We start from the raw sequence: 27,290 nt of genomic DNA on the forward strand, positions 1-27,290 counted from the left end.
ATTGATGTGATACCTGGCTTTTTTATTCCCTTGCTCCCTTGGACTCCTAAGATTCACCTACACTGAGACATGGAAGTGGGCAGGTATTGCTCTTCCTTTTCCTCTACTCTTGCTCCCAAGTGAACCCCTCAGGGGCCTGTGTACTTTTTGATACCATCATACAGTGAGCTACAGGTCAGATCCCTGCTCTGCTATGAGCTTGATCTGGCCTTCACTATGCCTGCAGAGTGACCTTTTTAGTGACCTCACTTTATAAGTCTGAGATGGCTACTTTATCCTTGAAACTATTTTTCAATTCTTACCAAGAGTCAGTCACCTTGTAAATTATCAGATTGTCCAAGAAGAATGCATGTCTTTTTGCAGCACCTGGGAAACACATTTTTCACCCATGACTAGAAGTAACACCTGAAATAACAACAACCCCAAAGATTTGTGACCTGAGCAATCGCCATAAAGGTCAGCAAAACTTCTTTATCTAACTTATTTCATCATTTATTTCCTGTAGCAGAGGTTGTTTTAGATTAGATGAGCTGTCTCCAGGGTATGAAAATATCTGACCCTCTGTCCTCAGAGAAATGGGTTCTTGGGTTGTATGTGGGTACAGGAAAGCCTTTTTACCACCAGAGCCTGCTTGACCCACAGAGAAAGTGAGAAACACACTTGGTCTTGATAAAAGAGCCAGAAAGCTGGGAGCTGACAGACTAACTCAGGAAGTCAAGGGTATATGAGTCTAATTATTTAGAGATCGTAGAAAAAGAAATGCAACATATTTTCCTTGCTGCAAAGGACTTTAAAATGTTGGTTGGGGTGAAGGGGCTCACTATCCTACTGTGTCACTTTAACAACAAAACTAAAATTAAGGCATACAGATGACCTGTTGCTTATTCTATTGTGTTTGCAGTTTCATCATGTGAGATGCCATCAGCCTGGAGTAGAAAATTTCATATAAAACAGCCAAATGTTGTGAGTGGCCATCAGAACATTTTCTAATAGTGGTCAACCTCAGAATGGGTAATTACGTATTTTTATAATCATCCTTTGTACCATCTAAAAAATAGAAATAGAAAAAGAGAAGATAGAAAAAGAGAATATGTGTAGAATATGTGAAAACACATGAGAAGCAAGTCCATATTATGGTGAATTTTGTTATGGTGAGATTGCAATAAATCACCGAGTCGATCTTTAAAGCTGGAGATGGAACCATCTTTATTCACCAGCTGGTGGGCTCCCAGGGCCAAGATGAGGGCAGATTGTAAGTCTATGCTCCTTGACCCCCTCCAAGGTCTAGAGTACACCTTTATAGTCCAAAATCATATTAATCATAAATAGCTGTTGCTATGATTCAAAACCACAAACAAACATCATGAGATCTAGAATCATAAGCAGAAGGGGAAGTGGGTCAAAATGACCCTAATTGAGTACAAGTTAAAGAATGGTTACTAAATGTCTGAACAGTCATTCTCTGACAGGGTACACTCTCCAAGGAAAATGGGAACCAAATAGAGAATAATTTTACATTGTATAAGAAGAACAGAAACATGTCTAAGCAAGGTGTGCTAAGCAAGATCAGAGTAGCAGAGGCAGAATCTTCTCATGGGAGACACATTTCTTACATGACAAGGAGTATCAGGGTAAAATGGAGTCTGTTTGGTCATTGCCCATATAGCCTGGCCTGCAACAATATGACAAAAGAAGGTTCATTTTGCCTACCCATGGTGCTACAGGTCTCCTGCTAACCTTTCCTGAAGATTCTTGGCAAAGAGGAAATGGTGGGCTCTCTAGGTAGTCCTTGCCCAGGTGTTATGAATGTAGCAAGACTCATAATACCAACCACTGCCCATGTATGAGTGAAACTCTCCTGCACATTGACCTTGGTGGTAAAATAGTCCTGTGACCCTAGTAATCCTTATCCCTGTGATTCTGATGTCTTCCCCATGCCCAGTTCCCCATATTAATGGAACACAGTTGATTATATCTAGGGAAGTAACTGACCCATGAGCAGCCTAAGACTGGCCAGAGGGCTGCTATCTGTATGGTCTACTTCAAGGGAAAAAAATGCCAATCTATTTCTCTAGTTCAGGAATTTTGCTCAGGAATTTTGTTCAGGTTTTAGGCAGTAGTGTTGTTTGAGATTGGAAGGCAAATGTAGAGTTAAGACGTGGCTATAATGGACAGCAAATGGGAATGCTCCAAAGAATTGTGTGGCCAGAGATGGAAAGAATATGCAAAGAGAAGCAGGGAAAGATACCCACCTTGAACAGCTTGAGATAGACAAGATTAGAGACAGAGGAGACCCAAGGAACATCTAGTCCCATGGCACCCCAGTTTCCAGTGGTGACCTAATCATGTGTGTGCTCCTGTTCATGGGTCTCCTTTCAGTAAGTCCTCTTTCCCTTAAAGTTAGTTGGGTGGAACTCTGTTCCTTAAATCCCAAACACCATGTTCCATTCTCAGACCAAATGAATTAATATGTGTTTATTGTCAAATATTTCCTCAGACTCCTTTGGTCTTTTAGCAGAAAAATCTAGGCTTCTTTTTGATCATGAATGAATAAAATGTTGTTATTCAACATTTTTTCAATATTTTAAAGTGGAGATATCTTGACTATCTCAGGCCATTAGGAAATTTCTGTTGAAACATTCTGTTCAGGGACATTACAGGAGTGCACATATTGCATTTGTCTGGCCACAAACTTAGTATGGTAAGTGTCTTTTTAAAAGTTTGTTATAATTAAACTTAATCTGAGTTCTCACAATAGTAGTATCACAGATCTGGTCATTTATGTGACCTGATAATTTATGTAATCTGGTCAATTCTGTAAATTTTCTCACTTCAGTACTTTCTTAGGGACTTAGGTTTCCCAGCCCCAGGAGGTATTTACAATTTAGGAGTAACTGAGCTACAGCTGCTGGGTATATTCTGCACCATGTAATAGGCTCTGTCTAGACTTAGGTCATTAATATTTATCATCACATCCATTGATATGTCCTGGTCCTGTTTTGGTTTTCTTATGTCTGAAGTAGGCCAGTGCTCATTCAAAGTGATGAGCGTTCCCTCCTCCATGTTTCTTTAAGCCTCGTGGGCAATTCCAGACACATGCAACTGAGCATGCAAACATGAAACTACAAATACCACGTTCAAAAAAAGAGTCAAGCATTTAGGTGTTGTGACAATGTCAAGTTGCTATAAATCTTTCCTTATTTATTTCATCACAGTATTTTTTTAAATAGAAATATTTTATTTGTTTTTTATACTGACTGGGGATTCATAGTAACCAGCTTATGGACCACCATTTCTCATGGACTGCACTTGGAGTAGTGTTGGATGAGGCCACTCTTCTGTGATCCCTTATCAGGATCTGGAGGCTCCATTTAGGTCACCAGATCATGCATCTGACTGGTTGACTTTTCTTGGAGGATGGAAAACTTCAGAATACTCTGTATTCTTCCTGTGTTCTGTCTCAGACACTCTCTGCCAGGCACTTAGCACTGACCATCAAGACTTGAGACTTGATGTTTGTCACTTGCCTGGCATTGTCAGGAGGGAAGACACAGGTCTTCCCCTTCCCTGTTCTTGAAGGTCTTCCTATACTTTGGGTCTTATTTATCAGTTATGTGACCTCTATCCACATGATCTGAGTCCTGGCTTGGAAGGGAACACTAGGCTCTAATCAGAGACTTTCCAGAATCTAAGCTCTCTTTATCTTTTCTTAAGTTCTTCCTATCACACATTAGGCAACATTATCTGGTATTAGGAATGGGTACAGGGGATAAATGGGCTCTAATTCTATATTTTTTCTCTTCATTTTAAATTTGGAGAATATACTTTGTTTCCTTATGTCATTATAACTTAATTTTGGGAGACTAAAAGACAAATCTCAATTTAAAAAATCTTTTATTTTACTCCTCATAATCCTCTTTTACAAAACTTTTTCACTACTGTGAATTTGTCTATTTTGAAATACTTGACCAAAGCAATGGAATCACTTAAATTGGAGGGTGCTGAGAAACTTCAGGTAATTTTACACAAATAAATCTGTCACACAAACATATGTGCACCCTCGAAATTGTAACTCATAATATATAGGAATCTGCCTTTAGTAGTGAGTTCCCATTCCATATTTTTTTAAATACCTGAACTGTGTCACTAACATTTCAGGATGGTGTGGCAGTGAAACAGAACCTTACTGGCATCTTTAGATGCACATATTCAAGCCAGAGATGGGATGGATATGCAATAAATGGCAGAAATGGGAAGGACACAACTTGGACACCTTGACAAGGACATCAATAGGGATGGAGGAGACTGAGGGAGTGTCCAGTCCAGGCTACACTTCCTTGAGGCTGTTCCCAGTGGTGACTAAACAAGGTAGAGTTACAAGGACCAGAAGTTCCTGCCCTGGAATGGTCCCTACCTGTAATGGTCCACTGGAGCTTGGAGACTTCTCACTGGCCTGGCTAATACTGTCTTAGAACCGAACAGTAGTTGAAGGATTTTTTTTTTCATCCTGTATCAAGTGTGACTCTAGCACCAATGTCTGATTATCTCCTTCTCTCACCTTTACCCTCCATAAACCTGTAATCAAGTCTTGATGTAGGCTTCTCAGAGGACAAAAATGGACACCTATTCATAGGTTTACAGTCCTTGAAGACCCATTGTTTTAAATCTAGAATCCTGGTCTCAAGTTAGATGTGTATTTGGAGGGTCCCATGGGTCTCTATGGGAAAGTTGGAAATCATGGTACCCACTACTATTGGTACAGATGAAAGTAGCGTATAAGGAAATGTCAAGGAAATCAGGGAGCTGTTCCTAAGCCATTTAGGCTATAATCATCCTGTAGAAGGAGCAAGCTGTACAAGTCCTGACTGAGTCCTGATGAGTGCCCATCACTGGGAGATCAAGCAGCAGTAGTCCTTGGACAGAAACATATGCCTAGGGATAGGCCTGAAATGTCACTTCCCTCTTCACATGACAGGCAGGGGATGGTTTGCGTGACTTGCAATCCATGTTATTAATATTATCAACTAGTTTGTTTTTAACAAATGATTTGACTCGGGCTAAGTTTCATGATTAGTAGAACATATATTTCCTTTTATGGGAACCTATTAAAACTGCAACTTGGCACATGTTAGGCAAGGGCTCTGTCATCGAGCTGTACCCCCAGCATCCCATCCCCATTTGTGAATGTCCCAAACTTGTGATACCCAGGTTGAATGATTTCAGGAGATAAGCCAGTTATTTTGGCAGCTTGTTGCTGAGGGCAAGAACTCCAGAGCCAGGATTAGCTGTGGCTGGGATCAGAGGCTACCACATTGCTCTGTTATGCCAAAATCACCTTTTGAAAAGGAGAGCTGAGGACATTAAAAGACAACTTGGAAATAAGGAAAACAGGTTTGTTTCCAGTCCTGCTTATTAAAGTCTAGATTGGAGAACCAGACTTGAAGTAAGGGGCTTGTTCTACAGAGGGTATGGATAATAGCAACTGTCAACCCAGGAGCAGGAGAACGGCAGGAGCCCAACAGAAACTGTTTCCTTCCCGCTGTCCCCTCCCACCACGTTCTCTTCCTTCTCTCCTTTTCTCTTTGTTTTAGAAAGAACTGATCAGACAGACCAGGGTTGTCTCTACTATTTGTAATTGATTGTGGTCTTGGATGAAGGATATGATCTGTACACCTCAGTTCCTTCTCTTTAGTGCAGGTAATAAAATGTATTTGCAAGATTAGACCAGGAAGATTGAGGGAGAGTCCCTCTGGTGACACTGTGGCCTTGGCCGATTGTAATTTGTGTTTTCCGGGTAGTCCTTGGGTCCCAAACTTTTAGAAACCAACTTCCTGTTGACATGTTGTGTTAGTATATGCCAGCAGAGCCTGGTGTCAGTCTACGGGGCCACTCCATACAGCAGACGCTCTGCAGAAACCCTGAGCCAGGGGTGGTTGGCTTCATAGTATGAGGATCTCTAACAGTTCCATTGCTTTGCTGGATTATCACTAAAGATTTTAAGGATTCTGAGCTTTGCAAAGGTGGGAAAAAAAGAAAAAATTTAAAAAACCTCAGAATGATTTAATCCTTCCAGTCGCAGAGCCCATCCTTTCTCAAGATCTGCCTGTGACCACCAGGGCATTCCTGTCTGTCAGTGTTCCCAATTTCTTCCCCTTACCTGTGGGGCTTCATGAACCACCTTTGCACTGGCCTCCACATTATGGGATTATGTAAACCACTGGGGTCTTAGATCGAAAATGAGTTACCATGAGTCTAACCTCCTGCCTACTTTGTTCTGTGGCATTGACTTCTTCAGTCTCTGCTTCTTGCTTCTGGGAGGAAGGTTCAAAGGAAGCAAACCTACCTTTTACTTAGAACTGCTATGCAAACATATGCAATGCTAAGTGTTTATACCTGTTATTTTGTGTTACCCTGCAATACCTCTGTGAGATGTGTACTCTGCTGGAGGAAACTCCAGCCTAGCCAGAGGTCTTTTGCTCATAAATGGAGGTGCCCTTTTTGTATCTAAGACTTAAACTGAGGTAATCTTCCCAGAGACTGATACTGGGTTATTAACTTTGCATCTGATACTTGGTGTTCCTGACTCTTTTCTGTCTACTTATCCTCTGACTCTCTATTTTAATCCTCTTTCCCAATCTTTGGGTAAACAATGATTGAATTGTTTTGACCTCTAGTCCTTCCTGCCTTTCAAGACTGGCTTTGTCTTTCCTCCCAATCTCCATCACCCTGTCACCAAGTCTGCTTTGCCTTGGCAGTCTGCCCTGCTCTGGCTACTTACATTCTGAAGTGACCTAGAGTTTTAACACTGAGAGTCACCTTGGCAACACACCTCTCTATATAAAGTTGACTAATGTGAACTCTTAAAAGCTACCTCAAACTTACATTTAATCCAGATTAAAAATTAGAGAGAAATAAGTATATTTGGTAATGCTGGCTTACCAGTCATGAATTCTTTTAGTTTCTGTTTAAGTGAGGAAGAAGTTACACTCATACATTCTTGGCGATACTGCAAATTAGTACAACCACTTTAGAAAACAGCATACAGTTTCCTCAGAAAAATCTAGGACTAGAACAACCATACCGCCTCACTATCTCACTCTTTGTTATTTACCCCCCGAAACTCAAATCTCAGCATACTGTAGTGATACAGGCATACCAATGTTTATAGCAACACAATTCACAACAGCCAAGTATGGAACCAGCTCAGGTGCCTGTCAACAGATGAATGGATAGAGAAAATGTAATACATACACACAGTGGAGCTTTACTCAGGCATAAAGAATGAAATGATGTCATTTTATGGTAAATGAATGAAACTAGAGAACAACATGCTGAGTGAAATGAGCCAGGCTGAAAAAGTCAAGGGCTGAATGTTTTATCTCATATGTGGGGGCTAGAGAGAACTAAGGAATTGTAAAAAGGCAAGAAGAGTAGAGTAGAGGAAAGGGATTGAACTGTGGTGTGGAAGAATGTGGGAAAGGGAGGAACTGCAGAGTGAAACTGATCACGCTGCGCTATGTGCACGCAGGAATATGCCACAGTGAATTTCACTTCCATGTATGTTTATAATGCACCAGTTGTTTTTCAGTCAAGGAATTAATAGAAAGACCAGTTGGGTAGTGCAAAGGAATCAGGAGAGGGAGAAGAAAGAGAAAGGAGAAATACTGGGGCTTGAAATGGAGCAATTCATATTATATGAATTTGTGAATGTCAAAATGAGCCCTACTATAGTTTAGAACTAGAAAGCACAAACAAAAACATTTAAAAATTAGAGAGACATAGTGTTGAGTTTAAGCAAAAGCAAAGAGAATCTAAAACTCAAACAATTTTGATTTCTTCTTATTAGGACATGAATCACTTCCACACATATTTTTCATAGAGGAAAATGTTTCTTCATATTTGGCTACATGCCTGTATATTTACTTTGTGTTTAAGTTTTGTAAAATGGTTATCAGCAAGAACATGGAGAGGTAGGAGGAGAGTGAGCGTCATTAGAAAACATGGGCCTTAGTGGAAACATTGAAAATATAAATATTTTTGAAACGGCCTGAAAATCTGAATAGAAAAGATTCAAATCATCTTCAGAAAGTTCTCTTCCTTTCCTAAACTACTAACTTTTAATAGGAAACACACACACACACACACACAGAAAACAGATTATCCCATCACACATTACATTGCAGAGGAATAAAACAAAATATTTTAAAAGATGCCATTAAAATTCAAAATAAGATATTGAATGGAATGTAAACAAAAATAAAATTTAGACTCTATGATTTCAATAGCAAAAGGAGAAAGATCAGCTGATAATGGCTGCTGCTGATTTAAAATTGTTAAATTAAGTATTCACCTATTACTTTACAGATTGTGACTGGAGATTAAAAGTTGGCTTTTAAATGAAAATATTTTTTTCTGTCAATTGCTTTATAGCTGTGGACTGTCAAAAAGAGTTTATTAATGGAATCCAGTTTGAAGGAATCTCTAAAATGCACTGAAAATCACAAGCACCAACAGATACGTACAGATTTGTTCTCTTGTGAAATTGGCAGAAAGCAACAAGAATGATGCTCACATTTCAGCGTTTGGAACTGCACCTGTTAACATCCTTATCCAACATCCCTGTCCTTGTAGATGCTGTAACCTCTGGCAGAGCGACAGTAGCCTGCCATTGGAAACTCTCAGCATGAATGCAATAAATTGTTGGTCTGTAACAAAGGAGTTCCAGGAGGCTACCAGCTGTCTATCGCCTGCATGGCTGACCATCTGAGAGGGAGCAAGAGAAGGTGGGGCAGCAGAAGGCCATGTCATTGGTTTGCTTTTCTTATCCTAGAAGCTAAAGAAGTCACGGAGGCCCTTCTGAGACAAGTTTTCCAAAACTCTGTTTCCTATAAGTGAAGTGAGTGTTGTGCTGCAATCTTTAGCTGTCACCATCAAGAAATTAAACATGCTTAAGCATTGATCAACTCCTGGTTTGCTTCAACTCTCCCCTGTATCATGTCAAATGCGCGTTCTGATCACAACTTCTTTGAGAAACTGGGCTCCTAACAGTGAGGGAAGAATGGTTATGACCACTTGAGTTATCTGAAATGAGTGGAAGGATCACCCAAATGGGTTTATCCATGTTGGGATTGAATTAAAGGAAATTTTCCTCCCCATGTAAATGTCTTTTATTTATTTGTTTTTTCAGATAAAATGTTGATTCATTAAAAAGGGCAGAATTGCCCCAAACTTCTGGTGGGTAGAAGAAAGGATGCTGCAAAGCATTTTATTTATTTTATTTTATTTAAAAAAAAATTTTTTTAGTTGTCAATGGACCTTTATTTATTTATTTTTTATTTATATGTGATGCTGAGGGTTGAACCCAGTGTCTCATATATGCTAGGCAAGCACTCTACCACTGAGCCACCAACCCAGCCCAGCATTTTATATACATAGGTCAACCCTCCACGATGAATTATCCATGTAAATATAAATAATGCTGAGGTGGAGAAACCCTGGCCCAAACCCAAACTTCATTTTGAAATTAATGCACAATGGTGTAAGATAAAAAATAATAAAGAACTGTGTCAGGAATGGGATGAATCTGTGTAGATGAATCCCTGGTGCCCAGAGCAAAGGTAGTTGTGATCCTGTTGCACCAATGCCTCTGTGCTTGCTTAATGTCTCAGTTCAGTGTTCTAGCACATACTGATGCTTCTGCATTAGGAGAAGCCCACACCTCTGATTTTCAGGCAAAGGGTAAATACTTGGCCAAGAAAAACAACATACGTAATACTGTGTGAGTGTCATTTTGTCCTACTGAACCATCACAACCTGAGTAAAATGGACATTTCAATCTCTATCTCTGCCCATTGATTTTGGCTTGATTTCATAGCAGAACTTTCATATTTTTGATATGTCTGGGATTGAAAGACTGCAAACACATATTTAAAATGACTTGAAGAAATACAGAACAATTGGCATTATTGAAATTTTTCAGAAGAAAAATTGTTTAGACCTTGGGAAAAGATAAAGTCAATATAATGGATTTTATCAAAACCACACTATTTGTATGATTTAATAGAGAATTTTAGCCCTGGGAGTAAATTTACATTTCTTTCAAATTTATTTGTTTATTACCTGAGGATGCAAAAGGTCAAATTTCCAACTGATAGCAGAGGTGAGGATAATTGATATTTTTCATGAGGGGGGGACATGTATAATTTCAGCTGACTACTTTGAATTACTAAAAGTCTGTTGGCAGTACAGTTATTTTCTTTTGGCCTTGGGGTATTTGAAGCAGTCTATTTCTTTTGTATTGAAAAATTGTTAAGGCCTCTATTAGCACTCCAAGAATTATCTTTTTCTGAAACTCTTGAGGATTAGATATTATGTATGAAAATATTTAATTCAAGAAGTGAAAATCTGGTCAAGAAATGACAGTGGACTTAACAGTGTGTTGGTTTGATTTAGTATTTATGTACTGTCATAAGGACCCAAAATAATCTATATGGTATTTAGAATATTTAGAACAAATACCAGGCATCCTTTCTTTTTCAACACACCTGCTGGCCTAACCTTCTGGGGACTATTGACTCGTGACTTATTAACACAGTAGTATCTCTGTTTTCTCTGATCATTTTGTTCCCTGCCCACTCCGTAAGTATCATTAATGTCATACTTTCTTTTGACAATTATCCACTGTTCCAGCTCATTCCCCATTTCTAATGGAAGGCCTGGGACATGGAAGATGACATCTCCACCCTGTGACAGGGAGACCCCTATTATGATTTGGATGTGAGGTGTCCTCCAAAAGCTCATGTGTGAGACAATGTAAGAAAGTTTAGAGGAGAAATGACTGGGTTATGAAAGCCTTAACCCAAACAGTGAATAAATCCCCAGTGCGCTTAACTGAGTGGCAACTGAAGGCAGGTAGGGTGTGGCTAAAGAGTTGGTCATTGGGGGTGCGACTTTGGGGTGTATATTTGGTATCTCACAGGTGGTGTCTCTCTCTTTCTCTGCTTTCTGATCATAATGTGAGCTACTTCCCTCCACCACACTCTTCCGCCATGATGTTCTGTCTCGCCTGGAGCCCCAAGGAATGGAGTCAGCTGCCTACGGACAGAGATCTCTGAAACATGTACCCCACAAATAAAATTTTCCTCTTCTAAAATTGTTCTTTTCATATCCTTTAGTCACAGCAGCAAAAATGCTGACTAAAACAACTCATGAGCTCATGATAGAATGGTGAGCTTCCAAGTCCTATTACAATGATAGACAAGCATTCTTTCTCAAAACTCCCTTCATTCCTATGGGAAGCTTGCATCTTAGCTAATACTTCTAACATGAAATTCAAAGGCAAATGTAATTCTTAAATGAATTGATGTTCTGAGGAGTACATTATTGTATATGAGACCCAATGTGGAACTTCTATTGGATTGAAGTGAGTGAAATCGTTTGAACAATAATTTGAAAATAGTTGCACATGGAGCAGGAGAAGAGTTAAGTGTCTTTCATTTACATTCTGAAGGTTCCTTGAGGTCAATACTCATAAGTCCAAACCTAATCTTAGGATATAAATCATCAAGATATCCATCATCTACTTTTTTCCTTGATATTTCTTGACTAAGAAAGGTCAGTGGGAAGGTTCACACATCTGAGCACTGGATATTTGAGAATTTAATCTCCTTTTCAAAAAAATATATCAGTGGAGCTGTGATATTCAATATGATAACTCCCTAGTCACAGGAGGTGACTTAAATTAAAATTAATTAGGATATAATTTAAAATTCACTTTCTTAGTTGCACTAGCCATGTTTCAAGGGCTCAACTGTCACAGCAGAGATGCCTATCGAGCTGTATTAATGATATAAAAGTCATTTTTTTTTTTGCAAACATCCCTGGAATTTAAATATTCAGAAAATGTCTTCTTTCATTATTTCTGTGAGTTTCTAAAGAAGTGCAATAAAAGTCCATAAATGTGCCACTACTATATTTTTTGTGAGAAAGAAGTTAAGTGTGAGGTTAATGTTGTGTGTCCACTTGACTGGGCCGGGGTGCCTAGATATTTGACCAGACCTCATTCTGGTGTGCCTGTGAGGGCATTTCTGGATGAAATTAGCATTTGAATCAGACCCAATAAGGCACATTGCTTTCCCTAATGTGAGTGGGCCTTGTCTAATCAATTGAAGACCTGAATAGAATGAAAAATCTGAGAGGAAAATCTTCCTGTCTGGTTGCTTGAGCAGGGACATTGGTCTTCACCAGCCTTCAGACTTGGACTGAAACCTGAGCTCTTTGTGTGTCTCAGCTCATGGACCTTCAGACTGGAACGGACATCTTCAGCTCTCCTGATGAAGGCTCCCACCTGCTTGCTCATTGTGGTTCTTGGAATGTGGCCTCCATCATGATGCAAGGTGGTTCCTTGTATCTTCATAATCCCCCACACGTGCGCGTGCACGCGCACACACACGCGCATACAAGCACACTCTCACACACACCTATTATGGATTATGTTTCTTCAGAAAACACTAAAACACCAAAGAATGAAGGAAAAGAAATCTTTGGCAAATAATGAAAAGGTGAAGTCTGTCCCTTGGATTTTCTTTCTTCTGTGTCCTAACTTATCAAAATCCAGTAGGAAAATGATCCAGACAAGGAATCAAGTATCTACCTGTGAGTAAGGAAGAGACTAAAGGCACCAAAACACCAGAAACAACTAGATAGGGTAAACAGGCAGGAGAGGAAGATATGAAAGCAATGTGATAAATTACAAGTTTGATGGAAAACTTGACTTCCCAGATAGCAAAGTAAAATTATTAAACTGAAGATTATTATTCAAGGTAAATCTTAGCTAAGAATATAATTGATTATTCTTAATATATCCACCTGTGCAGAGTGATTTTCAGAATTCCCTGAACTGCATAGAATAAAAATTGATGTACCTGGGCCTTTATAAGGAATGGTTTCTGTGTTCTTGGGTCTGAGCAGTAGATCAATGACAGAAGATTTGAAGCTCCCTCTTAGTCTGCACCTTGTTTTATACCACAATTTAGCAGTGTACAAAAGACCATTGAATCATCACCATGTGCAAACAAATAAGCAAACACTCATTCTTTTTCATGATTGAAGAAATAAACAAGAGTGGTATTAATTATCTGGCTAAAATAAATTATAATGAATGCAAACTCATTACTGTTGAAATCGATGCATGCATAGCAGAAGGTACATTTATTGAAGTCAACACACTTAATTACATTTGGAGTAATAAAGAGAGTAGGCATGAAGTCCGATGTCTCTTGAGCCTAAACATTAATTTTGATCTAATTTTCTTTTCCTTGATGTTGAGAAAATGAAAAGGCAAACAAAATTAAGAGACCAATGTTAACTTCATTAGCTCCACGAACAGGGGATTGTAAGCTGTTTGTACTATGTGTGCTCCACGTTGTGATCCAAGGAAAGGTACTTGAATTTAAAGCCTGTAATGTTATTATAAGAATAAAAGTAGCCATATGGCCTTTCTCATTCTACAGGAGACAGACATAGTGTCACATGAGTCACAGTGACAAGAACAGAGGGCACATGGAATTTTGACAGTCTTTTTGACTTTAAGGAGAAAAGTTTGGACATGGAAGGAGATGCCACTCAGCTCACTCAGCTTCTGTCTAAGGGTCTTATTCTTTCTTAGATCCCTCTTTCTTACCCCTAGCAGGTCCAGTCTTTTATTCTTCTCAGTTCTAAGCTCCTATATACTTCCTGTCAGCACACAGAGGGTTTTATGCTCATAGTTAACCTGATTCATATGATTTCCCAATTAAAATGTAAGACCTCCAGCTCAGATTGCACCGAATGCAAAACTGGGCAAAAAGGTATATTGGTGGATGGAAAGCAGTTAGGTGAGTAAATGAAGGAAACCCTCGGTGTCCATGACAGTGGATGACCCTGGCTGAGGTAGTTTCTAGTTGGGGAGAAAACAACTTTGTCAGACAAAGGGCTTGATAATTATTCTCATCATATGACTTGACTATTAGAGATACAGGTTCTGATTCAAATAGTAGTGATTAGTATTTATTTATTTAATTCACCAATTCATAATTTTTTATTTATTTATTTTTGCTGCATTTCAAAACAAGGTAGAGATATCAGTTACCTCACCCCTAAACACTACAACATGCACATCAGTAACTGGAGTTCAATATCTGTTTGCTCAAGGAAATGTTTTACACACAGTGAAATGCCCAAACCTTAAGTGTGTACTGACAGATGCACATACCCCGTCATCCTGAACCTTTGCCATCATCAATAATATTATCATCACCTTCTTTATGCCTCTGAGCAACCAGTTGATTTTTTCCACTGCAGTAGTTTTGCTTATTTCGAAACTTGATATAAAGGCAATCATATAGTACACAGGCTTCTTTCCCTCAGCACAAAGCATTTGAGATTCATCCACGCTAAAATTTTTACCAATCATTTTTTAATGTAGAATAGTATATCTCTGTATGGATAAGCCATAGTTTGTTTAACCTTCCTGTTGATGGACACCAGGGCTGTTTTTAATTTTTGTCTGCCTTACATTTTTAAAGGATCCTTCTGATCATGGGGTGGAGAATAGACTCTCAGCGTATAAACCAGCTAGGAGGCTGTTGCAGTTGTTGAGGTGAGAGAGACTATGGAGGTAAGAGCATGGGGATTTTTATTTATTTATTTTAATTTTTAAGTTAAAATACTAATTGTACTGATAATTCAAAGAATTTCTACCATGTGATAAATAATTGAGTGATTAAAGTGGGGTGATTAGCATTGCCCTATCTTGAAACACTTCTTTGTCAGGAAGCTTCAAATTCTTCTAGTTCTTTGTAAAATACGTAATAGATTGTTCTGACCTACAGTCGCTCTACTGTGATGTGGGGCCATAGTACTTAGTCCTCTTATCTAATTGTATTTTGGTACTTGTGGGTATTGATTTAGAAAGACCTACTTATTGCTTAGAAAGTATTGGTCTCCAGCATCTCTCTGATTCACTGTATCCGGTCAGCATTTCCCATAAAACCTTATCCTTAGGTACGTAAATGTTTAGCTTCAGAAAGGAAATGATTTATGTTGCTTTCATTAGGAGGAAACATTCAACTTTAAAAACTGTGTTATTTATAAGAGCTCCCTCATGGGTAACTGTAGGAGTAGGGAAGAGTGAAGTAATAAGCATTTCCCTGTGTCATACAATTTTTAGCACTTCCAGCTGATGAAATAGGAGTGAACTAAGGTAAGCATACAGAAAACAAACAAGGAGTGTAATCTATAATAGAGCAATAGCAAAACGTTACCAAGAAAAATAGCTAAAGCTAAGCTAAAACTACTATGTCATGCAAATGTATGGAAGGAGGCTTTAAAAAATGTTTTAGTGGAAGTCGCCAGTCTCTTGTCATGTGCACATTTTGGTCTAATAATTGCTAAAATAATTACAAATTCTATACATGTATTAAATTATCATACTGTGTCCTCTGTGCAAATACTTCATCATTTAAAAATTTTTTAAAAATTTAAAGAGTAAGACGATTCTTCTTCTTAAGTAAAATGAAGAAATTGGTTAGTATACTCCCCAAGGTCTAATATTTCATGTACCCAAGAGAGTAAGTTAACATGGTTGGTTGTATTAGAGAATTTTCTGCTCCATTTATCTTTGTGTTGAATATTATGTGACTCTGCAAAGATGATGGGTTCCTGGGTAGCATAACAGAGGCCTGAAGATATTCAAATGGAGCCCAGGATTTACCTGTTCCAGGTGAGTTAGTCCAATAATTCTCAACTGCAAACAATCTTCTCCCCATGGCCCAACCCACAGAGATACTTGGCAATATCTGTAGGCACTTTTGGTACCATAAGAGAGTAAGTTGTCTGTGATGTCTCCTGAGTTTCAAGTACCTTAATAGACATTTCCTGAAAACAGGACTTTATCCTGTAGCTACACTACAATGATCAAAATTAGGAAGTTAACATTAGTACACAGACTCTCTGATATTCACAGATACCATTCAAATTTCACCAACTGATCAACACAGTCCTTTACAGCAAGAGGGCCCAGGTCAGAATTAGTTATTGCATTTATTATTAAGTTTCTTTGTTCTCTTTCAGTCTAAATGAGTTCCATATCTTTCCCTGGTTTTGTAACTTGGGCAATTTATTTCTTAAATCCCTCCACATGGATTTGGTGTGATGTTTCCTTGTGACTGGATTTGAGTTGTGTGTCTTTGACAAGAATGTCACAGACATTATGTATTTGTACTTTTCTGGCATCCTTTCAGGGAAGGGACAATTTCGATTTCAATTTTGCACAATGTTTGATAACTTGGTAAAGGTGATGTCTCACAGTGAGCAAGTTCACTCACTGTGAAAGATTATATGGGGAAGTATTTTGAAACAGTGAATATCTCATCACCTATTATACTTTTAATTTATTCATTTAAATGTATGTGGTCTTGAGGTATCTTATTTTATTCAATGAGCTTTAATCCATTATTATCACTTTATTGTCACATTCAGTTCATGGCTGATTGGCCAGTGGGAACCCAACCAAGCTGTCTTTTGTACTCTTTTGGCAAGTCCTTCTCCTTTGAGCAGTCCCTAGCTTTTAAGCACAAGATGTTTTTGGGCCATCTTGTATGTTTCCCTGTCCCAACCCTGGAGTTAGGAATTTCTCCATTTAATGGAGAATGATATGTAGAACACCTGGAAACTTAATTTGTTCATTAGATCTGGGATTTTCTGCAGTATGACCTGACATTCTCAAATGGGGAGTTAGGGACTTAGAAAATAAGGGGATATATATATATATATATATATATATGTATTTTCCCCAACAATTTTGCACCAATATTCCCAATTCCATTTTCATATCACAGTATTCAACAGAGCTTTCTTCTGTCTGCATTTGTAATCTTTTCCAACACTGAGAAAAGTGGCTTTCATTTATTTGCATTATGATCCATCTCCATGTCTGTAACCCATTCCTCTCTGTGAGGAGGCTGGGTTCTGCCCTCTTTGCTCACTATCCGGCAGTGGACACCCTCTTCATCACATGCTGGCTGCCCTGCAGCAGAATTTGTTCTTTGCCCGTCTCAGTCCAGGGCTCCCTCACAGGTGGGCACCCTCCTGGTGCTTCTTGGGCCACCCCTTCAGTTGGTTGGCTTCCTCAGCCAGCTCTGACCTTTGCCAAGTTGCCCTGCATGGATGCTGTACTGATCCCACTCTGACTCGTCACCCCAGAGTGCTCCCTTTCCAGGACCTGTTTCCACCCTGCACAGTCTCTCAACTTGTGGGTTGACAAATTAGATGATCTTGAAGTCCCACTTTCATGCTAAAATTCTGTCTCTTCTGCTCACCTGGTAACTAACTCTGATAGTTGTAGAAGTCATTGCAGAGAAGAGTGTCCTAGCTGCCTTTCAAGAGGCCTCAGAACTAACACGTCAGGGGAGCAGGCACAACTGTCTTCAGATTGCCACTATTAAAGACTTACTCTAAAAACTGTCACTTGGGACAATGAGCAAATGGTAAGGCAGTACATCATGGTAGCAGCATTTGGGGGAGAAAACTGCTAACTTCATGGCAGCTGGGAGGTAAAGAGAGAGAGAGAGAGAGAAAGAGAGAGAGAGAGGAAGAGTTCAGGGTACCAATCTCTTTCAAGAGCGCTCTCTAGTGACTTAACTTATTCTCACTAAACCCTACCATCTAAAGGTTCCACCACCTCCCAATAGTGCCACAAATTGTGACAACGTCTTCAACACAGGAATCTTTGGGGATTATATACAAACTATAGCATGCAGCTGATAAAATTAACTACCATCCCCATGCACCCCTGGCTGATCCATACACTGTCATCTCTTGCTGTTCAACCTTTAGGCACTTTGCTTCAAACTTGAAAATCTCTCTCATTGCCACAGGATTCTCACCTCTGTATTCCAAACTAATATGAACAGAAACCCACATGAACTTGCTTAATGCCTTGCAATAATCAATCTAACAATGGGCTTGCTTTTTCATGCAAATTTTCATCTTCACAGTGGCTCTCCCGAGGCTCCATAGTGTAACCCTGTGTTTCAGCTGGAGCTCAGGCAGTGCACGTCCCTGGCAGGCTGGCTGTTCTGGGAGCCTCTGAGGAGACTGTGACCCTGTTTTCCATCACACTGTGGAGCTGTGAGACCCAGCTGGGTGGGGAGCTGACCTTGGCATCCGTGACAAAAAGGTAGGCTTGAGAACACAGGTACCATGACAGATGAAATAAAAAGCATTCAGGTCAACTTCTCCTTTGATCACTTCCTGGGAACTCCAAGGTGAAGTTCTCTTGGGATGGTGGAAGAAGCTGCCCACATCCTGGGCTTTGGTACCCTTCCACGCTGTTTTTCCTCTCACATTTTTCTCTTGATCAGACTGACACTTACCTTAACACAGGTCTGTGTTAAATATAGAAGCTCTTTTAAATAGGAAGGGGGACATAAAAACCTGTGAGTAACTTTAACTGTTAAGGATTTATTGTAATTGGTGGTATGTGGCATATTTCCTTTATTTTTATTAAAATAGATACTTATTTTTCAATACATTTTAAGAAACAAAGAAAACATATGGAAGTTATTTTGACCATTGGTTCTTTAACAAAGACAAGCGCTGAAAGTAATCACTAAATTTAGTGGTGAATTCCTTTGTAAAATACATTTGTTATAGTCAAGTGGAAGTTATACCAAAAACTTTTCTGCAGGGTTCAGGATTTCTTGTGGGTTGTTCCACAGTGAAACACTTTTTCAACTGGGGTTTCTTGCTGCCTTGACTCTCTGGACTCTAAGAGACAGAAGCAGCAGCTGAGTGATCCTATAATAAGATGCAAGATGCTGAGGACAGTGGCTCCATTCCTCCCTTCAGGAGCCTGGCTGAGGCCCCCAGCCTCTTGGAAATAAGAGTCCTGAAATATGGATATATTGCCTAGGAGAGGGAGTGGAGTAAGCCATGTGTTTCCCCAGGTATTATGGCAGTTTAGTCATTTAACTTTGCAGAGATGAACCAGAAACGGGCAGTAGAGAAAAGGATGGGTGGGCTGGTGGAGGGGAGTAGACCAGGAACTTTGTCCCATGGGATGGTGATCCCCTTACGTGAAGGTAGCTTTGCCAGGTGGCCGAGAGGGGGTCTATAGTAGCATGAGTCACTGGGTGGCCGTGGAGAAAAATTCAAGGCAGTAGACTGGAGGGCAAAGCTGGAGATTTGACAGCCTTGACGGAAGGAGATCACTTTATGTGGCCTCCACATAAAGCATAATATTCTCTGCAAAGGCAAAAATGTTAGCAGCTTCCAGTGAGCCTAGCACAAACCTTGGAGTTGTGTCCTCTACAAAGGGGCTTTATGATATACCTAATCTCCCTTCTGGACTGTTCAATTTTGTCATATTTGTGTGGTGACATAGCTACATTTTAATTTCTTGCCATGTACCAGCTGCTATTCAAGAAGATGATAAATGTGATCTTATTTAATCTGCTTTGCATTCTATGAGGTAGGTATTATCACCACCCATATAGTACTTTATAGTGATCCCTTTATCACTTTATAGATGAAGAATCTCATCTCAGAGGATGAAGTGGTTAGCTCAAAATGGCTTAGCAGAACCTGGATTTAGCCTAGTTCTATCCGATTTCAAAAGCCTTGTTACAGTTTGTATATTTAATGTTCCCAACAACTCACGTGTTCCCATCTTGGTGCAATTGGGAGGTGGTGGAAACTTTATGAAGTGGGCCTGGTGAGGCTTCCAGTCATTGGAGGTGTGACCTCGAAGGGTACAGTTGGTCTCCAGCCCCTTCCTTTTCCATTTCCGTTTGCTTTTGATTGTGAACAGCTTTGTTCTGCCAAGTGCTGTCTGCCATGATATGCTGCCTTGCCATAGGCCCAAAAGGACTGGGGTCAGCCACCATGGATTGAAACTTCTAAAGATAGGAGAACAAACTAGCCTTTCCTCTTCATCTCAGGCATTTGTTAAGTACTAGAGAAATGATGAATACAGGCCATACTTAATTTCATGGAGGTAGTGCTCAATATGATCTTTACTCTGGAGGACTCTCTGCTCTGATCTCATATATATGTGCCTCTCCTAGGCAATATATCCATATATAAATATATATATGTGTATATATATATATATTACATTTTTATTAGTGCATTATGATTATACATCATACATAATGGTGAGATTCATTGTGACATATTTATATTTGCATGTAAAATAATTTAATTGAATTTATTACCTAGTACTTCCTCTCCCCCTCCTCTCCTCCCTCCCTGTTCCCCTTCCTCTACTCTTCTGGTCTCCCTTCTACATTTTCATGAGATCCCTGCCCCCCACTTTTTCTTTCTATTTTTCTCTCTAACATCCACATTTGATAGAAAACATACAGCTTTTAACTTTCTGAGTCTGGCTTGTTTTGGGTAACATGATATTCTACAGTTTTATTCATTTTCATACTAATAACATAATTTCTTTCTTTTTATGACTAAATAAAACTGTTATGTATATGCATGTATATAATCACATTTTCTTTATTCATTTATCTGTTGATATACATGATAACTTGATGATTGTGAATTGTGCTGCTAAAAACATAGTTGTGCATATATTGCTGTGTAGTATGCTGACTTTCAATCTCTGGGATAAGTACCAAGGATTAGGATAGCAGGGTCACAGGGTCATTTCATTTCTATTCTTTTCAGGAACCTCCACACTGATTCCCATAGTGGCCGAACTAATTTGCTGTCCAACCAAGAGTGTACAAGTTCTGTTTTCCTCATATCCTTGCTAACATTTATTATACTTAAATTCTTGATGATTTCCATCCTAACTGGAATGAGAAGAAATCTCAGTATATTTTCAATTTGCATCCCCTGATTGCTAAAAGATGTTGAACATTTTTTTCATTTATCTTTTGGTCATTTGAATTTCTTCTTTTGAGAAAAGTCTGGTTAGATCTTTTGCCTATTTACTGATTGGGTTATTAAATTTTTGGTGTTAGGTGTTTTGAGTTGTTGGCATGATCTGGATATTAGTCCCCTGTCTGAAGAGCAATGAGCAGATTTTCTCTAATTTTACAGGCTCTCTCTTCATGCTTGTTATGGTTTAGATATAAGGTGTCTTCCCAAAGCTCTTATGACACAATGCAAGAAGGTTTAAAGGTGAAATGATTGGGTTATGAGAGCCTTAACTTAACAGCTTGTTCTTTCCTGGATAGGGATTAACTGGTGACGGTAGCCCAGTAGGGTGTGACTGGAGGAGGTGGGTCATTGGGACTGTGCCTTTGCAGTGTATATTTTGTGAGCCGAGTTTGGCCTCTGCTCCCTTGTTCCATATCCTGAGCCTCTTTTCTTCACCCCACTCTTCTGCCATGATGTTCTGCCTCCATTGCAGCCCAGAGCAATGGAGTTGGCCATTTATGGACTGAAATTTTTGGGCCCCAAAATAAACTTTTCTTCCTCTAATTATTCTTGTCAGAATATTTGGCCACAGCAGCAAAAATGCTGACTAAACAATGTTCTTTCAACAGTTTCCTTTTTTGTGGCAAAGCTTCTTAATTTGATGCCATAACATTTATTAATTCTCGTTATTATTTTCTGAGCTTTAGGAATCCTACTGAGGAAATCATTGCCTATGCCTATGTGTTGAAGTGTTGATTTTGAATTTTCTTCTAGCAATTGCAAAGATTCTACTGTAATACAAAAGTATTTGTTTCATTTTGAGTTGACTTTTACATAAAGCGAAATAGGGATCCAGTTTCATATGTATCTACATATGGATATCCAGTTTTCCCAGAACCATTTGTTAAAAAGACTGTCTTTTCTCCAATGTATGTTTTTGCACTTTTGTCCAGGATCAGATGACTGTATCTGCACAGGTTTGTTTCTGTCTCCAATTTTATTCCATCAGTCTATATGCCTGTTGCTATGCTAGTACCATTCTGTTTTGCTACTTTAGCTCTGTAGTATAATTTGAAATTGGGCATTGTAATGCTTTCAGCATTTCTCCTTTTACTCAGAATTGCTTTGCCTGGTCTTTTATTCTCCCACGTGAAATTTAGGACTATTTGTGCTAATTATATGAAGAATGACATTGGACTTTTGATGAGAATTGCATTAAATCTGGAGATTACTTTTCGAAATATGGCCCTTTTAACGTTATTAATTCTGCCTATCCTTGAACATGGGAAGTCTTTCCATCTTCTAGTGTTCACTTCTATTTCTTTTGTCAGTATTCTGTAATTTTTGTTGTAGAAGTCATTCACCTCTTTGGTTTAATTTATTCCTACATACTTTTTCAGAGGCTACTTTTAATGGATTTTTTTTTCTTACTTCTTTTTCAGCAGCTATTTTTATTGGGTTACAGAAAAACCATTGATTTTTGTATGTTGACTTTGTATCCTACTTTATTTGCTGAATTTATCAGTTCTAGAAATCTTCTGATGGAGTTTTTCAGACCATCTAAGTATAAGAACAATGACAATTTGATTTCTTCTTTTCCTACTTCTATCCCTTTTATTTCCTTCTCTTGACTAATTACTCTGGTTAAAATTGCTCTGAATGAAATTTCAAGTACTATATTGCTTTCAGGTTTTGCCCATTCAGTGTGAAGTTAGTTATAAATTTATCATATCTGGCCTTTATAATGTAGTGGTAAATTCTTTCTATCCTTAGTTTCTTTAGTATTTTTTTTAAATTGTGAGTGGGTGCTGAATTTTTTGGAAGGCTATTTGTATCTATTGAGATAATTATGTGATTGTTTTGTCCTTAAATCTATTTATGTAGTGAATTACATGTATTGATTTCAATGTATTGAATGATCCTTGTAACCCTGGAATGAAACCAACTTGATCATAATATACAATCTTCTTAATGTGTCATGGAATATGAATTGCTAATATTTTATTAAGGATTTTTGCAGCTATTTTCACCAAGTATATTGACCTGTAGTTTTCTTTTTCTTTGATATGTCTAGTTTTGATATCAAGGTGATTTCCTCATAGAATGAGTTTAGAAGTGTCCCACTACCCTTTCTATTTAATGGAATAATTAGACGACTATGATTGTTAGTTATTCTTTAAAGGTTCCATAGATTTCTATCGAGAATATATCTGCCTGGGTTTTTCTTTGTTGGACAGGCTTTTTTTCCCCCCTACTTCAATTATATTGCTTATTATCATTCTTTTTATGTTTTCTGTATTCTCTTGGTTCAAATTTGGTACATCATGTGTCTAGAAATTTATCCATTTATTCTACATGTTCCAATCTATTGGACTATAAATTTTCAAAATGGTTCCTAAAGATTGGGATTTCAGTGACATCTGTAGTGATAGCTTCCTTTTCATTCCTAATTTTATTAATTTGGATATTTTCTCTCTTTTGGGAGGATTAATTTTGGCTAAGTGTTTATCAATCTTGTTTATATCTTCAAAGAAGCAACTCTTTGTTACTATGCTCCTTTGTATTTTTTATTCTGTCATTAATGTCTGCTCATATTGTAATTATTTCCTTCTTTCATTGGTTTTGGAATTGGTTTGTTCTTTTTCCCTAAAACCTTGAGATGAATTATAAGGTTGTTTATTTAAGATCTTTCATAGTTGCAAACTTTCCTCTTAAATCGACCTTTATAGGAGATTTTGGTAGATTATTTCTCTATTCACTTTTGATTCTAAGAAAGTAAACTCAGCTGTTGTTGGTTGGGAGTTTTTTCTTTCAGGGCTTTAAACATGCTAAAAGTCACTCCTGGATTTTAGGGTTCTTCTAAGAAATCAATGTTATTGCTGATTGACTTTCCTCTAAATGTTACCTGACATTTTCCTCTAGAGGCTTTTAGAATTCTAACCTTTTTCTGAAGAGTTGGCATTTTAATTATACTGTGTTGTGGAAAGTTTCTTTTTTCTTCTTGGCTATTTTGGCTTCTAAATGCATCCTGGAATGCTCACCTCATTCCCAATGTTTGGAAATTTTTCTGCTATTATTTCACTGAACAGGCATTGAGTCCATTGTCCTGTTTCTCAATTCTTTTCACAATGCCAATGATTTTTACATTTGCTCTCTTACTATTGTACTAGAGTTCTTTCATATTCTGATCATGGTTCCTTATTTATTTTTCCCTTTATTGATGTCTGAGTGTTCAAGTTCATATACCTTGTCTTCCAGGCTAAAATTCTGTCTCCTACATGGTCTAATCTATTGCTGAAAGTTTCAATTGAATTTTTTATTTTATTAATAGTTTTTTATTTTCAGAATTTCCTTTACTTCTATTCCATAGTTGCTATCTCTTTATTGAAATGCTCTTGGATATTCTGAATTTTCTGCCTTAGTTAATTCCTCAGATCTTCGTTCAGTACATCGATCATTGTAACAACTTACTTTGTGAATTATTTATCTAGCGTTTCCTCCACTTGGATGTCTATGTGGTTAGTTATTGCAGTGTTATGAACTTTTGGGGGCATCTTAATTTCTTCTTTTCTCATATTACCTGTATTTCTACATTGAGTTTCATGTATCTGCTGGGAATGATTCTCTCTTCTATTGTTATACAAGGGACTTTTTAGGGAGCTGCTTTCTTTTTGCTGTGTACACTGGGCTCAGCATATATCCAGGTGTCAATACACCCACTCGATGTGATCATACTTGTATGTTCAATCTCTAACACTCATGAGGGGAGAAAATCATCCCCAACCACTATATCCACTTCAGAACAAAGCCATAATATACTAAAAACTCTTTAAAAACTTATCACAAATGTTCTCCACAATGCTATCAATCCAAGTGGAAAACGGAAGTAATGCTGTAGAACAGTCTGAGAATTTAGGTGTTAAAGAAAGTAAACTTATGTCTAAACTCTGATCAACAGCTCTCTCGCTGCTCCAATTCTTGGCTGTGGAGGTGCTGAGATTTTGCCACCTAGTCCCACTCTACCGTCCTCATTCTCCAGCACTATATTCTTATAGTGACTGAGATCTTAGCCACTGTTCTGAGTGACCAATTACTGGTAATAGTTCCTCTTTGCCACATGGTAAACCATCCCCAAACTTCGTGGCTTAAAAAGTACATTTCATTTAGTTTTTATGACTTTGTGGGTTGGCATTTTGAATAGTTTTTGCTGGACGGTCTTTGTGATCAGAAAAAAGATTCAAGTATTTATTTTTTAATTTTATAATTAATGAATGAATGAATCAATTAATTAATTTTGGTGCTAGGGAGTGAACCCAGAGGCACTTAACCACTAAGCAACATCCCCAGCCCGTTTTTTAGTTTGAGACAGTGTCCCACCAAGTTGCTTAGGGCCTTGCTAAGTTGCTGAGGCTGGCCTTAAATTTGCAATCCTCCTGCATCAGGCCCCCCCCCCCCCCGAATCACTGGGATTACAGGCATGTGCCACTGCACATGACCAGATTCAACTATTTTTGGCTGAACTATTTCACGTGTCTGAGACTTCCTCTTCAACAACAGGAAGGCCTCTCTCCTTAAGATCTATTATCCTTCTGTAGGCTAGTGTTATGGTTTGGAGGTGAGGTGTCCCCCAGAAGCTCACATGTGAGATAGTGCAAGAAGATTCAGAGGAGAAATGACTGGATTGTAAGAGTCTTAACCCAATCAGTGATTTAATCCTGTGATAGGGATTAACTGAGTGATAACTGAAGTGGTAGGAGTGGCTGGCGGAAGTGGGAATTGGGGCATAGATTTGGGTATATATTTGTATTTGGAGAACGAAGTCCCTCTCTCTGCTCCCTAATCACCATGACGTGAGCTGCTTCCCTCTGCCACCCTCTCCCACCATAATCTTCAGCCTTACCTTGAGCCCCAAGGAATGGAGCTGGACTTCTATGGACTAAGACCTCTGAAACCGTGAGCCTTCAAATCAACTTTTCCTCCTCTGTATTTGTGCTGGTCAGGTCATTTAGTCACGCCAGTGAGAAAGTTGACCAAAACAGCTAACCTATGCCTATTCACTTAGCAACACAAGTATTTCAAACGTACCAAGTGAAGACTGAATACACAAGGTATCTTTAAGTCTCCATGTCACATTCACTAATGTCCCATTAGTCAAAGCTAGTCATACGGCTAATGCAAATTCCAAGTGAACTCCATCTGTTGGAGAAGAACCTGCCACGTCGTTTTACAAGGGCATTACATTGCAAAGGTGTCACGTTGCAAAGTCATGAATATTGATAGAGCTTTTGAATGTTCACAAGTTCTTTACCTATCATATTTGCTTAATTCTATCATATTTGCTTAATTCTGCCCAGTCACACTGTGTGATGCTTCCCACATAGGAGAACCAAACAAACTTGGGAATATGTCATAGAAAATTTTTCATCACTAAGGAACATAGACTGAAATATGAAGCCCTGCTTGCCGTGGTCAAGTAATGACAAATGCTCATCAGCTTTAAGCAAACAAAAAGTTGGCTTGCCCTGGCTCTATTCATGCTTCTTTGCAAATTCCCTTTTTTAATTGGAAGGGGGATTCTGAAAAATGTTTACAAGCCAGGTATGAACTTTCACAAATGACTATTGTAATGGCATCCAGAAAATAAAGTATCCTTTGTTTCAACAAGCTCTATAATCAAGGCATACTCCTTTTACAGCTTTGAATTTTTTTCCACGAAGATTCAAAAGCAGGTAATTATATAATTTAGGAAAAACCTGCAGAAGCCCAATTTTTAAAGAAACAGCCATTATATGGCCCTGTTGGGAGAAAAGTTATTGTTCAATACCATAGAGGAAAATAAATTACTATGATGAAAGAGAGACAGAAAGAGATGCTCTACCATATGGAAATAAAAGGGATTTTCTTCAAGATTTTTCTTTACCTTTAACATTTGTTTTGCAGTTTTATTCCATAAAAGTTTTCCAAGCAATGTTTCTTTTCCTCTGAAAATGTTCTTGATTGCTATTGGGTTTGAATCTCTCCCTCTGAAAGCACTAAATTGTACTATCTTGTCTAAAGAACTAAGACTTCATTTGCATCATTGTCAGAAAGGTTGAAAACAAACTTTCTCACCTCTCTGCAGGAGGGGACTTTGATACCTGTGCCAGAATTCATTTATTTGAGGTTGATAAACTGCTATACAACCAATCCTTGTTAGCAAGATATACTTTGTTATATGAAATCAAAGTAAAAGTCTATATTGAAGTGTAAAAAGTTTGAGCTGTGAAGATGTTCATGTATATATGTTCATAATAAAACATAAAAAGAAATAACAAAAAGTAAAATATAATTTTTCTTGACCTCAAATAAGGTGTGTTCCATCACAAAATTCTGAA

This window comes from Sciurus carolinensis, chromosome 10 (assembly GCF_902686445.1).
Source record: "Sciurus carolinensis chromosome 10, mSciCar1.2, whole genome shotgun sequence".
In the NCBI taxonomy this organism is placed as follows: domain Eukaryota; kingdom Metazoa; phylum Chordata; class Mammalia; order Rodentia; family Sciuridae; genus Sciurus; species Sciurus carolinensis.